This window comes from Pinus tabuliformis, chromosome 9 (genome assembly GCF_031772625.1).
Source record: "Pinus tabuliformis cultivar Carrire ecotype Pingquan chromosome 9, CPIR1, whole genome shotgun sequence".
NCBI lineage: Eukaryota > Viridiplantae > Streptophyta > Pinopsida > Pinales > Pinaceae > Pinus > Pinus tabuliformis.
Window position 1 is genome coordinate 1798220920 of NC_142307.1, and position 6814 is coordinate 1798227733.

Below are 6814 nucleotides of genomic sequence, written 5' to 3' on the forward strand. Positions count from 1 at the left end.
TGGAGAAGTAATTAGAAACAAAGCCAGACTTGTTTGTAAAGGGTATGCACAGCAAGAAGGAATAGACTTTGAAGAAACTTTTGCTCCTGTTGCAAGACTTGAGGCCATCCGAATGTTCCTTGCTCTCTCAAGTTCTCAGAACTTCAAAGTATTTCAAATGGACGTAAAATCAGCCTTTCTGAATGGAGACTTGGAAGAAGAAGTGTACATTGAACAGCCAGATGGGTTCATTCTTGGAAATGATCCAAATCTTGTATGCCGATTGAAAAAGGCTCTCTATGGTCTCAAACAAGCCCCAAGGGCTTGGTACTACCGGTTGGACAAATATCTTCATCAACAAGGTTTTTCAAAAGGTTCAGCAGATAGCAATCTATATATAAAAATTGAAAATGACAAATTGCTAATACTTGTTGTGTATGTAGATGACATTATTTTTGGCAGCAATGAAGAAGCTATGAGTCAAAGCTTTGCCTCAGTCATGCAGAAAGAATTTGAAATGTCCTTGCTAGGAGAACTGACATACTTCCTTGGTTTGCAAATCCAACAAAAGAAAGAAGGAATCATTTTATCTCAAACCAAGTATCTCAAGCAGATTTTGAAGAAATATGGCATGGAAGATGCAAAACCAGTATGTACACCCATGGTCACAGGATGTAGTCTCAGTGCAAATGATGATTCTGCAGCAGTACATCAACCAACCTACAGATCTATGATTGGAAGTTTACTATATTTGACAGGTACCCGACCAGACATCATGCATGCAGTTGGAATAGTTGGAAGATTTCAGGCAAATCCGAAGGAGACTCATCTTCAAGCAGTGAAGAGAATTTTCAAATATCTTCAAGGGACTCAAAATTATGGCTTATGGTATCCTAGAGATACAGATCTTACTCTTCATGCCTATACAGATGCAGATTGGGTCGGAAGCGTGGATGACAGGAAAAGCACAAGTGGTGGTGCGTTCTTTATGGGTCCCAGACTGGTCTCTTGGTTCAGCAAGAAACAGAGTTCAATTGCCTTGTCTACAGCTGAAGCAGAATATGTTGCTGCTGCATCTTGTTGCACCCAACTCCTTTGGATGATGCAGAATTTGCAGGATTATCAAATCACTTGTACTCCTCCAATCCCTATCTTATGTGACAACACAAGTGCAATCAGCATCTCAAAGAATCTGGTTATGCATTCAAAAACCAAGCACATACCAATCAAGTACCATTTTCTCCGGGAACAAGTACTTGAACAGAAGGTCAAGTTGGAGTATGTTCCTTCTAAGGAACAAGTTGCTGATATTTTCACCAAACCGTTGCCCAGGGACACTTTTGAATACCTCAGGCAAAAGCTGGGGGTTGTTGATGCATCATCTTACTGTTGATCATCTTCCTATTGGTGGTATAGGCTCAGGGGGAGCACATAATGCATTGTTGGCATTATGGAGAAGGAGATCTTGGAAATAGCTGCAATATGTCTCTATCTCCTTCATGATGGATTTCTGGTTACAGATCTGGAGATGCATGAGCATAGGGGGAGCATACCCTTTGCCCTTGATGTCAAAGGGGGAGAATGAAGCTGAAGATTATGAGGTTGCCATCAAGTCCAAAGGGGGAGATTGTTGGCATTATGATTCAGGTGTTGTCCTTGATGGCAAACCCATTCAGGTGATAGTGTTGTCCTTGATGGCAAACCCATTCAGGTGATAAATCAAGAAGGACGCTGGAAATATGTTCAGCCAGTGCGTCCCCGCAGGTATACCATACAGAACCCGCGTCCAGGGACGCAGGCCAGCCGTTCAGGAGGTGCGTCCGCCCAGTGCACACATTTCAAGGCAGAGAAAAGCACGTGGGGGTTTCTTGTGTGGTATCTAGCCGACGGTTTTGTGTTTCTATGGTGTCGGCTCGTGGTATTGTTCCATGTTTTGGGGAGAAGCTTGCCTATATAAAGCAAAGGAGTTCATTTGGATTAAGGCATCATCTTGGTTGAATATCTTTTGGTGAGATCTAGTCCAGATCTATGAAGGCGAATCTTCTAATGGACTGTGATCTCTATGGCGCATGATCAGATCTGTGGATCTGAGTGTTTGGGTTGGTTCTGAAGTCCTCTTATCTTCTATATCTGAAGGGACGCAGATTCAGTGAAGGGAAAGTGCGCTGGGACGCAGTACAGTAAAGGCTCAGGTGCGTCTCTGAGGCAAAGGACGCGGCGCGACTGTGTTATTGGGTGCGTCTCTGAAGCAAAAGACGCGGCGCGATTGTGTTATTGGGTGCGTCTCTGAAGCAAAAGACGCGGCGCAACAGTGTCTTTGGGTGCGCCGGTCGCAGCTAAGCATAGAGGAACAGTGCGTCTGCACGCAGAGCAGCGGAAGGTAGACTGCGTCCAGTCGCAGGCCACAGAAATAAAATATGCGTCCCTGTCTTGAGATGATCTCTTGACTGTATATTTCTATTCGTAAGGTGTTCTGGGTTATTTCTGTAATTACTGATCTGATATCTGTAGTGGACTGTATCTGTTGTATACTTGTTGATCATTTGATTCTTCATGAAAAGAAGTAGGGGGTTGTAGCTCCCTTCCAGGAGAGACTGGAAAACGAGAGAGAGTTGTAGCTCTCTGCAGGTTGCAGCCTGCGTGCTGGTAAAGGACTGCACTAGCACAAAATCATTGTAAAAAAAATTTCTTGAAAGAAGATAGAGACATATTGCAGCAGGTGGTTTTCTCCCGCATTGGGTTTCCACCTTACATCTTGTTTTCTTTGGTGTGACTGTCTATTTTCTTTATTCATGCTCATTGTTTTATGGTACTGATATGCAAGAATAATTCAAAAGAACAAATAAGGAAGATTTGGTAAATTGCTAGATAATACTGATTCACCCCCCCTCTCAGTATTATTTCCAACATGCAGTACCAATCGGAGGTGTTCCTCGTTCTCCTCCTTGGTACGAGAATAAATCAAAATATCATCGATGAATATCAGTACGAATTTGCCCAAAAATCGATGGAACACGCTGTTCATTAAGCACATGAAAGTACCGGGTGCATTAGTCAATCCGAAAGGTAGCACTACAAATTCGTAGTGTCCATACCGGGTTCTGAAAGCTGTTTTAGCAATGTCTCTTCCTTAATTCTGGTTTGATGGTAACCAGATCGTAGATCAATATTAGAAAACATTGTCGCCCCCTTGACTTGATCAAAAATCTCATCGATCCGAGGTAAGGGATATTTGTTTTTGGTTGTGAGCTTGTTCAGCTGTCCGTAATCGATACACATTCGGAGGGTTCCGTCTTTCTTCCAGACGAATAGCACCAGAGCTCCCCATGGAGATACACTGGGATGGATATAATTTTTATCTAACAATTCTTGTAATTGCATTTTCAACTCGGTTAGCTCGGGTACACTCATTCTGTAAGGTGCCCGCGAAACTGGGGCAGCCCCTGGTAGTAATTCAATGGTGAAGTCAATATCCCATTTTGGGGGTAACCCATGGATTTCTTAGGGAAACACATCCACGAATTCTTTTATTACCAGAAAGTGGTCCAGCGCGGCCGTTTTATCCTTGGTTTCTGCATAACCCACCTGAATAGCATATATTTGGCATCTTTTCCTGATGCATTTCGCTAGCTGGGATGCAGTGATTGGCCAGACATGCACTGGTCGTTTAATCCCTTGCATCTCTTGTTCCTTTCCAAAAGCATCCTTGTATCGTATGATTTTCATCTTGCATTTCACTAACGCCCAATGCTTTTCTAGCCAATCCATCCCGATTAGGACGTTATAGGATCCAAGTGGAAGCATATTCAGATCTGGTACCACTGGTTGTCCTGCTATTACTATGGGGTAGTTATTAATTTTCGCCATTACTCGCCTTTTAGCCCCTGTAGCTAGCTGTACCAGCCAAGGGTTCCTGAATTTTTCAGGTTGTAATTTACACTTTCAACTTAATTTGGGCTAATATAACTTAAAGGAGCTCCTAGATCAATTAGAACAGTGATAGAAAAGTCTAAAATTTTACCTTCAAATTCTACCATGGTGGTTTAGTACTCTACCTGGCGATCGTCCAGGGTTGCGTTAATCCTTGGCACACTTCGTCCCACATCGCCAACGGTTGATGCCTCATGAATCTGGGATATCTAATCAGTCCCCTTCCGTTGCGGACAGTTCTTGATGTAGTGCGGTCCGCCACAACCGCAGCACTGCACCGGGGGTCTGGTTATTCCTTCGTTGTCTAGCTTGTCAGATTGTTCCCCAGTCTGGTTCCACTGATTGTCTTGGATCTGAACGAACCTTTCGGTGTTGTTCTACTGTTCTACCCTTTACTGCTTCCTTTAACTCCACTGCCCCAGCCTCCTTTACTGTTTCCAACAGATTTACTATTTTTCTCACTCCATTTTCTGTTGGAAACATCCCCTTTCTGTTTGTTTTGCTGATAACAGATTCTGGCCTTGCGAATAGCTTCATCCATGGTTCTAGGATTGTCAAATTCAATCCTTTCTCTCATTTACATGGGTAAACTACTAACAAATCTTTGCACCTTGGCTTTTTCTTCCTTAAGGTAGGGCACATAACGGAGAAAGGAGGTGAAACGATTAATAAACTCATCCATAGTCTGTTGTTCTATGCTGGGATTGGCTAGGGGCGGGTTCTGTATGTCAGACAAACTTTTTTAAATCCTTTCTTGCTCCATCGTCAATCGTGCATTATCCTCCCGCAACCGAGCCATCTCATTTTTCAGTTCCTGGAATGTTTCTAGTATGGCGAGGTTTGTGCTACGTGTCTCCTCACCAAGTTGTACCCACAACTCTGGGTTGTCTCTAGGATTTGTTGTAGGTCCCTGATCTGCTGTGGACCTGTGCGGTGCGCTGCTAGCTCTCTGCATGCTGACTGTTACTATTTAGTGCCTTCTGTTGCTCTTTTCTTCTCCTTTTGTCTGGTCTGGTCTGGTCTAAAATTAGGGAACATTTGACACTGTGAGTTACCTTGCACAATTTTGTTACTTAAAGAAAAGAGAAAAAAAAAATCAATACTATGATTGCCTTCCAAATTTTAACATGTTAATCACGTCCCAGAGGTCACAGTATGGGTACCTCTGCTCTGATACCAATTTGTCACATACCCGCACACACATAAAAAAATATTTAATATTACCGACCTACTCTTACCATTCGATAATATATTTACATTGATCTCACTTACCATGCGATAATATAGTTTACATTATCACGGATTTCATTTGGTTTACATATGTTTTGAATGGATATGATGCGGCGAGTGATATCCATATGGTTTATGGCATTCTCTGTTTCCGGCCATCGTGCATGGACTTCGGCTTACGTTTGGGGTTGGCGCCTTGCATATTTCCGTTACCGGAATTAGCAACCCGAGGCCGTCCTGCCCTGATGTTGTGCTGGCGCCTTTAGCTGTAACCATTTGGGTGTTGCATTTACTATCGCCGGTGCAATCACGTGATGGGAGGGTGTCAAAGTTTGCCGCCTAAGTTTTACCGCTCAGATCAATGGTTTGGATGCTTTGGTATGCATCCGAGGGTAGGAGGCCCTCCGGCTCCAATCTCGATGATGGCCCCTTCTCGATCGTTCGGAACTGGTAAAACTCGGCGTCCCGACGTTCACGGCCCCATTCGCCACTGCCCGAGTTTGGTTCAGTCCCCCTCCGCCGAGTGATCTCCTTCTCCGCCGAGCTAGCACAGATCCGCTGAGCGTCCATACTACAGGCTATATTTACCTTTCGCTACAGAGCCCGGGTAAGGTTACAGTCTCGGCGCCTTCTACTTATATTGAGTTTTTGGGTTAATTCTGTTATGCCTTTCATGTTATAGTTTTCTTAAGGCGGTATTGTTTGTGGTTGCAGCTGGGCTTGTTCCCGAGTTCGGCCAGGAGATGCAGGGTCTCCTTCCAGCACCAGAGTGACTCGGCCATCCCTCAGGTACGTCCCTCCATCGTTTATGTATTACGCCGATCTGGTTAACCGTTCTTCTCTCGAGTCTAGCCGTGGCGACCTTATTGTTTTGTTTATGGTTGGTCGCAGAAGGTACTGGCTCGCCACAGTCCGCTCATTACCTATTTCTCCCGACTACGGGATATGGGTTCCGGTGGAACCCTAAGGTTCCCAGAAGTTCTGCGTTGGAAAGTTACTTAAGTTGCCGACTGTAAATGATTGTTACATTAATTGTATACATTTAGAATCGATTTCTGGCTTAAATCCTGTGGTTACTGTTGTCTGGGCCGGACCCAGTTTTTATTTCTCCTGAACAGTTAATGTAGACTCGCGGCCATGGCTTAATATTGCTGAATCTCTATTTTTTTGCTACCGCATTGGTTATTGAATATATATATTTTTTTTTTTTGAAGAAAGGTTATGGATCATATCGACCTAAGTACCGCAAGATTTGGCCGTTCACTTGCGGCTCGGTAACATATTGTTTGCCCTTGGTGTTTGTAACTTTCAAGTTTACATATATATGCATGTCCGTGTTATCATGGTTCTTGTTACCGTTAATGGAATTCATTTATAATTTCTCGTCTGATAAGTCCACTGTCTCGGTTGTATTCCCGACTTCTCCTTGTTTTATTTTCATAGTTTAAATATCGTCTGGCAAGTCACAGGCTAGAAATATTCTTCAATGTTTTTCTATACGCTACGTTCCGTCTTTGGTAAGGATTATGATGTCTGTTATTAGCTGAGATTTGCTCAGTTTGATTCCGAGGTTTCCTTTGAATAATGTATTTCAATTTATAGCTCCATTTCGTTCCATAGTTGTCTGTAGACATTCACAACTTTTGTTGGTAATTGGTTCAATTATTGTGGCGGC

The 6814-nt window shown here is 43.4% G+C and overlaps 1 long non-coding RNA gene across 1 annotated transcript; it reads left to right on the forward strand.

The window, feature by feature from the left end:
- The first annotated feature begins 5527 nt into the window (after positions 1-5527).
- LOC149155940 (uncharacterized) lies at positions 5528-6158 on the forward strand. Its single transcript, XR_016263774.1, has 3 exons — positions 5528-5746; positions 5854-5928; positions 6031-6158. It is a non-coding gene; the product is annotated as an uncharacterized LOC149155940 (long non-coding RNA).
- Positions 6159-6814: the final 656 nt, after the last annotated feature.